Source organism: Gekko japonicus, unplaced genomic scaffold (assembly GCF_001447785.1).
Source record: "Gekko japonicus isolate JY-2015 unplaced genomic scaffold, Gekko_japonicus_V1.1 scaffold2056, whole genome shotgun sequence".
Classification (NCBI taxonomy): Eukaryota; Metazoa; Chordata; class Lepidosauria; order Squamata; family Gekkonidae; genus Gekko; species Gekko japonicus.
The window spans coordinates 302,742-311,031 of record NW_015177081.1 but is presented as its reverse complement, the minus strand read 5'-3'; the positions used below and the strand labels follow the sequence as shown (position 1 = coordinate 311,031).

At 49.1% G+C, this 8,290-nt stretch overlaps 1 long non-coding RNA gene across 1 annotated transcript in view; it reads right to left on the bottom strand.

Annotated features, from left to right (window-relative positions):
* The window catches only part of LOC107124751, a 30,702-nt gene that overhangs the window by 14,789 nt on the left and 7,623 nt on the right, over nt 1–8,290 (bottom strand). Inside the window, exon 2 of the long non-coding RNA XR_001482991.1 lies at nt 5,808–5,886. This is a non-coding gene — a long non-coding RNA (uncharacterized LOC107124751). The remainder of the gene's footprint in view (nt 1–5,807; nt 5,887–8,290) is intronic.

The window sequence follows — 8,290 nt, the reverse complement described above, 5'->3', positions numbered from 1 at the left end:
GAGGAGGAGGAGGAGGAGGAGGAGGAGGAGGAGGAGGAGATTGGATTTATACCCCGCCTTTCACTACCCAAAAGAGTCTCAGAGCGGTTTACAAACTCCTTTCCCTTCCCCTCCCCACAACAGACACCCTGTGAGGTAGAAGAAGAAGAAGAGGAGATTGGATTTATACCCCGCCCTTCACTACCCAAAGGTGTCTCAGAGCGGCTTACGATCTCCTTTCCCTTCCCCTCCCCACAACAGACACCCTGTGATGTAGAAGAAGAGGAGATTGGATTTATACCCCGCCCTTCACTACCCAAAGGTGTCTCAGAGCGGCTTACAATCTCCTTTCCCTTCCCCTCCCCACAACAGGCACTCTGTGAGGTAGGTGGGGCTGAGAGAGCTCTGACAAAAACTGCTCTTTTTCAAGGACAGCTCTTCTCAGAACTAGGGCTTGCCCAAGGTCATCCAGCAGGTGCAAGTGGAGGAGTGGGGAATCAAACCCAGTTCTCCCAGATTAGAGTCTGTGCCCTTAACGACGACACCAGACTGGCTCCCAGTTGGAGCAGACAATAATGACTTGGATGGACCAAGGTCCGATTCGGTATAAGGCAGTTTCATGTGATCATGTAAAAAATGTTCCCCACCTACTGTGGGAGCATTTAAAGTGTGCTGAGTTCCTCTGGACAATGGCGCCATGCAGGGCCAATATCCGCATACCCTCAGCTGGGGCGGCGGCTAGGGCACATTGATGCCACTCGTCTCCTTGCCCGCTCAGCAGTGAGTGCTCCGTCACTCGTCCTCCCAGAAGCACACACTGCCCAGTGCCATCTGATAAGGACGGCGGGCAGTGCAATGCCTGTGAGTGTAGCCATCGGGAGAGCTTGCGACCAAGGGAGAGAAGGGAAAGGTCACAGGAAGGTAGTGAGACATGAGGAATTCACTGTTGCAGGAAGTGGCGGCGGCTGAAAGCACAGAGGGGATTGAATGGACATGTAGAGCGGAGGTCCATCAGTGGCTCTTAACCACAAAGTATGGATGGAAGACTACGTCTGGGGAAGTGATGTTCTGTGTTCTTGGCGCTTGGGGGGGGCAACAGTGGGAGGGCTTCTGGAGTTCTGGCCCTGTTGGTGGACCTCCTGACGGCACCTGGGTTTTGGCCACTGTGTGACACAGAGTGATGGACTAGATGGGCCACTGACCTGATCCAGCATGGCTTCTCTTACGTTCTTATATCTGGGGCAGTAATGCTCTGCATTTTTGGTGCTTGGGGGGCAACAGTGGGAGGCCTTCTGGCATTCTGGCCCCACCGGTGGACCTCCTGATGGCACCTGGGGTTTGGCCACTGTGTGACACAGAGTGTTGGACTGGGTGGGCCATTGGCCTGATCCAACATGGCTTCTCTTATGTTCTTATGTCTGTGGCAGTGATGGTCTGTGTTATTGGTGATTGGGGGGCAACAGTGAGAGGTCTTCTGGAGTTCTGACTCCACTGGTGGACCTCCAGGTGGCACTTGAGTTTTGGCCACTGTGTGGCACAGAGTGTTGGACTGGGTGGGCCATTGGCCTAATCCAACATGGCTTCTCTTCTTATCTCTGGGGCAGTGATGCTCTGTATTCTTGGTGCTTGGGGGGACAACAGTGGGAGGGCTTCTGGCATTCTGGCCCTACTGGTGGACCTCCTGATGGCCCCTGGATTTTGTCCACTGTGTGACACAAAGTGTTGGACTGGGTGGGCCACTGGCCTGATCCAACATGGCTTCTCTTATGCTCTTAATACCTCTTGATTGGAGGAACCAAGTTCTGGCAAGCTTCAGCCCCAAGACCTGGCACCCAGCTTGGCTAAGGCCCTAGGAGTCCATGTGTTAATGACTCTTTGGGTGAAGAAGGACTTCCTTTCAGCTGTTCTGAGCCTACTGCTCATTCATTTAAATTGAGTGCCCACGAGTTCTTGTCTTGTGAGAAGGGAGGAAAGTACTTCTTTCCCTGCCTTCTCTATCCCATGCATAATCTTGTAAGCCTCGATCATGTCACCCTTCAGTCGTCATTTCTCCAAGCTAAAGAGCCCCAACCTCTTTACCCTTTCTTCATAGGGAAGGTGTTTAGTTGCCCTTTTCTGCACTTTTTCCAATGCTATGAAGAGTCTCCTGTCAGGCCCCACAGCAACAATGAAGTACACACTTGCAGGAAGGTTTTACTTTATTTGAAGCTATAGATGCATGTACAGGAACACTGTTAGGAATGACGGGCAAACTATGTGCATGAAAGGTTATAGTACATTCGTATGAGCAACATCCAATTACTAAGGTTCCCGCGTGCGCCTTGCGGCCTGAGAACCAACTGTTACCAAAAGCAAAACAGGTACGAGCTTCTCACGACTCATCCCTACTACAGACAAAGCAATAACTCGAGCGACTCCTCCAGCGGCCTTGAGAGATAGGTGTTGCAGCTGAAGCGGCAATTAAGCGAAGGGGAAAGCATGCGCATGGGAAAGGATACAAAATGAAACTTGGCAGCTTGCTGACATCTCCTTAGATTGGAGGAAGACTTCAAACTTGAGCCCAAAGGAAAGGTAGGGTATAAATATTTTAATAAGAAAATAAACGCTGCTCAGTGGAATCATAAGACAGGGGTAGGATCCACCCCACGGAGAAGCCCTGCTACCTGAAAAACCAGATAAAAGCAGGAAGTCAGCACAATCATAGCCCCTGGTTGGTTTACAGGCTGTTTGCGCAACCACTGATTGGCTGTCCTGGATTCGAGTTTGCTTCCGGTGAACTAACCATGCAAGAGCTTTTCCTCCCTTACAGAAAGATCACTGTCTGATAAGCCACCTTCCAGAAAACAAGAACCGGATCTACCCAGCCTTAGGGCTTTTCTGCTTCAGGGGTTTTTCCCCCTGTTCCACACGTGTTATGCTCCCTCTAGTGGCTGATTCGATATTACATCGCTTTATGTCAGGCATATCTCCCTGCAGATTTCAACTGAAGGTTTTTATGCTGGACATAACGCGATGTAATATTGAATCAACCACTAGAGGGAGCAAAATGTGTGCAGAACAGGGGGGGAAAACACCCTGAAGTAATAGGAACGCGCAAGCAAGGAAAATAAGAATGCAGAAAAGCCTTAATCTCCACTTCTGACTCTGTTCCCTGCAAACAAACTTGAGATTGATCAAAGAACAAAAAAGTGGGGCAACCGTGTTCTCTAGACCAGCCCTCAGAGGAATCAAACGCGGCAGGCTAGTTCAGGAACACCTTTCCATTAAATGCCCTTTCATATCTGCACTGCTATTTCTAACGGGGAAAAAATTAGTCTGGAAGACAAAAAAAAAGACATTACAAATAACTAAGCAAATCTATTTACAGCTAGTAATTGGTTGCACCAATGTCCACACAGACTTGCCTATGGAGTTTTCAAATCAGTATTTAGTTATCTGACATCTGTAAGTGATTTGCTTTCAAAAAGCATTGCAGGTGTTCGTGCCGGAAGGGTTGGGATGTGTGTCTTTTGGGATGCCTCCGTCTTCTAATTAGATTATTGTTGTAATTACTTTCTTCCCAAAGATTCTCAAGAATTTGTTCTAAATGCCATAACTCCTGCAAGACGAGTCTTTGCTAGATACTGGTAAAGGGACATAACTCCAAATAAAGAGGAGTGGTTGAAGAAACTAAAGGAATGCGTACAGCTGAGTAAACTAAACCTGTATGTGGCATGGTAAAAATGTAGCTTAAGTTTGATTAAAAAATGGAATGGTATTCTGACTAGCACTGAACTTAATAACGTCCATATGATTTGTTCTTAGAATTGTAGATGAATTTATATAGCTTCGTATCTGACTTTCTTTTTACTGAACAAATGCTTTATTAAAAATAGATCATTGTAGTCATGGAAATCCTGCTTATACTTTAAAGATGTTGTTTATAGTTTCAAATATTGCATCTTATTCGGGTATGGAATATTGATTGACAACCGCATATTGTTGTCCGGGGAGGGGGGTAAGTCAAATCCCTTTAATGAACACCACATTTGTGGGGAGGGGGGAGTTCCACGAAATTCATCATGACTGCATTCGATTCCTGACCTTTTCGAATATCCTTTCGGCTCTTAATTCCTGCTTACCCGATCCACACAGGAAGCTCATTCTGAACGTGGTAACGGATGGAAAGAATTAGGAAGGTGGCAGAAAGTCTGGTCACCACTAACCTTTTAGATAAATACATTTAAAATTACACAATTTTTTTTTTTAAAAAGATATTCAGGGTTGAGGAAACAGGAACTATTGCACAGGGCCCAAACCACTCTCCATTTTAACACATTTTTACTCTAAAAGCATATTTGCAATACTTGACTAATTGGGAAAAGGCTTTAGCACATATCATCATTTTCTGGCAAGGGTCAGGCAATTTGGGGGGGGGGGTGTTTCTAACACTTATCCCGGAGAATCAGTGTGCTACAGACTGCTGAATTATGCCCGGGGAGACCTGAGTTGGGAACGATACCACTGTGTATAGTATGTAGTATCCAGGGGTCATTTCCTGCAGGAGTGCACAGGAGTGGAGCTCCGGCAGTAAGAAGCTCAGGGGGCGGGCACATCCAACAAGCCCCACCCCCTGCTCCCAGCAGCCCTCAGTCAGGCCACGAGGAGAAAGAAGCAGCCAGGTAAGTTGCAGAGGCCCCCCCGGGCCCACCTTCAGGTACAAGCTCTCCCTCCTCTGTGAGGGGAGATGTGTGCATCCCCCCCAGCTAGCAATCCAAAACAGTCCAGTGGCACCTTTAAGACCAAGTTTTATTCAGGTACAAGCTCTCCCTCCTCTGTGAGGATAGATCTGCGCGGTACCCCCTGTCCCCATAGCTAGCAATCCAAAACAGTCCAGCGGCACCTTTAAGACCAAGTTTTATTCAGGTACAAGCTCTCCCTCCTCTGCGAGGACAGATCTGCACATTTCCCCCCCCCCCCCAATAGCTAGGAATCCAAAACAGTCCAGTGGAGCCTGAGCGGTGGGTGTTGCCTTCTGACACACTTCCGGTGATGTCAGGGGGTGTGGCATATGCAAATGAGTTATGCTCCGGCACCTCTTTTTCTACGAAATGACCCCTGATAGTATCTGTTTGCTGTGTGTAGAGTACCACCTTGGCATGCAGAAGGTCCCCGGTTCAATCCTCGGCATCTCCAGATCAAAGGACCAGGCAGTAGTTGATGCGAAAGACCCCCGCCTGAGACCCTGGAGAGCCACTGATAATCTGGGCAGACAGTACGGACTATGATGGACCAAGGGCCAGATTCCGTCTATGGCAGCTTCAGGTGTTCATGTGTATTCTTGATGCTTTGTGGTTATACTTATGTAGCATCATTTTCTTTTTTGGGGGGGGGATATTTTGGTATTTTTTCATATGTGCATGAGCGTGTGTGTGTGTGTGTGCGCGCGCGCGCGCATGCGTGTGAGTGTGTCTGCACCTGGAAGTCACAGCGCCCTCTGGTGACTGACCCCTACTGGGGGCCAGGAGGATACTCAGAGAGGTGGCTGAATAGAGCCTGCCCCCGCCTCTGGTACTCCTTGAGAGGTCTCCCACCCAAGTACTTGCCAGAGACGACACGTGTGCACACTTCTTAGTGTTCCGCCTTCCTGGTACTGCATTTTCTCTGCACTCACGTAAGGCTGTCTCAGCACTAGGCAAATGCAATTCTGTTCACAGTTACTGCCCCATGATCGTCCCTGAGGATCGGAGAGTTAGATTTGCTGCACCTGTCCACCTGAGACAGTTTTAACCTTTTTTTTTTTTTTAATCTGCACCACAAGCTCAACGACCATCACAGGCGCGACATACCTGACAAGATGAGAAGCTCGATGATCTCTGCGTCCCCCAGGAAAGCCGCAACGTGGAGCGGGGTCCGCTTCTCGGTATCCTGGGGGAGGAAACAGAGCAGATGTCAGAATGGGGTCGTCCCGAGAAGCTCTTACAGACTAAGCAGAGGCCTGAGGCGACCCCCACGGCTGGTCCGTCTTCTTTGCTCCTGGGCATTTCTTTCAGTGCAGGGCGACCACCAGGGACACCCCATGGGGCCGTCAATGCCAGAATGCGTCTTGCTCCACCCGGGGATGGCACAATGATTCTTGTGCCCGAGGCAAAACCCGCGGACGGGGCCTCAGAATCACTCAGACACCACGGGGGACCCCACCACCACCCTACAGCCGATGGCCCTGTGCCCGACAGGCTGGCTCACTCCCAGAAGGCAATTTACTACAACCCCAACACAAAGGATCCCTAAAAGTGAGGACGATCGGGAGAGCAAGGGAGCAGCGAAGGAGAACCAGGGATCTCGGGAGTCATGAGAAAGAAGCCAAAGAGGAGAAGAAGGATGCCGAGGCTTCAGAGAGCAAGTGCAAGGAGCTCGCAATGACCTCCACCAAAGACCCATCGAACGAATCTTCACGTCAAACTGAGGAGGCAAAGGAAGGAGACGAGGAGGCGGTCCCGACAGACAGGAGGCAGAACATCATAGATCACTGGCCCTCTTGCTTTAAGCTGGGGAACGGAAGAGACACACAGCCGGGGAGGATGGAATCGAGTGAAACAAGTACTGGGGAACAGCTGTGAAGTAACACCGTCCCAGGGGTTTTCACTCTGATAAATAGGGAAGAGTACCCGGGGCTGGGGGGCTCTTGCCTATGTTCTGAGGCTAGTGAAGTGTCGGACTTCCTTCCGAGCAACCTACGTTCTCCAGCAGACCGAGTAACTCCCCTAGGTAATCCCAGAAACTTGACACCCTGCCCCTGTGCTGCCCGAGTCCCAGCTAGGACAGGGATCAACCGTAGGGGTGTCATGGCCAGCGTTCCCTCTAAGCTGAGTTAGTGTGAGCCAGCTCACAGTTTTTTTTAGCCTCCAGCTCACAGATTTTTTTCCTCTTAGCTCAGGGAGGAGGGCTCCAGAGCAAACTCATTTATGCCGTAGCCAAATCGCTGGCTCACAGCTTTAATCCCAGTAACTCACAAAGTAGAATTTTTGCTCATCAGACTCCACAGCTTAGAGGGAGCCTTGGTCATGGCCCCTTACAGCTGATCCCCCCCATCCCCCCCACATGATTCTCAGGCGGTGCTGAGAGTCCCCAGTGCAGTGGCTGGGTCAGCTGACTGCAGAGCAGTGGTGGGGGTGGGGGTCCCGTCATACCCCCCAGTGCAGGGCCCAAGGCAGTTGCCCTAGATGGCCCATGGCTATGGCTGCCCCTGATTCCACCCATCACCCTGACCCATGGTAGCAACTGTCAGCCGTCCATGCTTGTAGCTGCCACCACTTCCTGTGGCAGTGAATTCCACGTGTTAGTTACTCTTTGGGTGAAGAAGGACTTTCATGTGTTCTAAGCTTACTGATCATTTTGTATTTTAGTATCATGTAGTTAGGCAAGAATTCTTTCCATACATTCTGTGTACATGTGTTCAATTACCATTCCCTGCTTCTTGGGCTGACTGTTATCTGTATGCATGGTGAGTAATTCCCTCAATGCTTTTTGGAACCCTTGGTTTTTCAGGGTACCAATTCCCTGATACAAAAAATCAGAAGCATTGTTTTGTCCACCTCACCTGTTTTTAATCAGGTTAGATAGCCTAGTTTTTCTATCTTGCTGGAGGCTTGACGAAGCTCAAATTTATTAAATAAAAACCTACAGATGAAGTTTTAAAAATTATATTTATTATTTATTAAAACATTTATATCCTGTCGTTCAGGGCTCTTTTTGTAGAAAAAGTCCAGCAGGAACTCATTAGCATAATAGACCACACCCAACAGCAGAAACTCATCAGCATATCAGGCCACACCCCTGACAACAGAGCTCATTAGCATATTAGGCCGCACCCCCATGTTACCAGAAGTGTGGTCATCCAGCCACACCCACCTTTTGCTTCTTATTCTGTTTATCCTGTTTGTTGTCAAACCCCAGGGATTTTTTTGTAGCAGGAACTCCTTTGCATGTTAGGCCACACACCTCTAATGTAGCCGATCCTAATGAGTTTCTGCTGTTGGGTGTGGCCTATTATGCTAATGAGTTCCTGCTGGGTATGGCCAACTCGGGAGCCAGCCGGAACTGTGCGTTCCTGCTCAAAAATAGGCCTGCTGTCATTCCTTTTGGTTCAAGGCGGCTTACGATAATATGGGAGAAATAACACCATTGCTAGCAAAACAGAACATAGGCTGTAAGAAATATGGGCAAAACATACAAGGAAACAGCACAGTGATATTTAATGTAAAGGCGACCTCTGTTCCAACTCAGCTTATGCTCTATGGATAAAGGAAGCTCTACTCACATAGCCCACCCC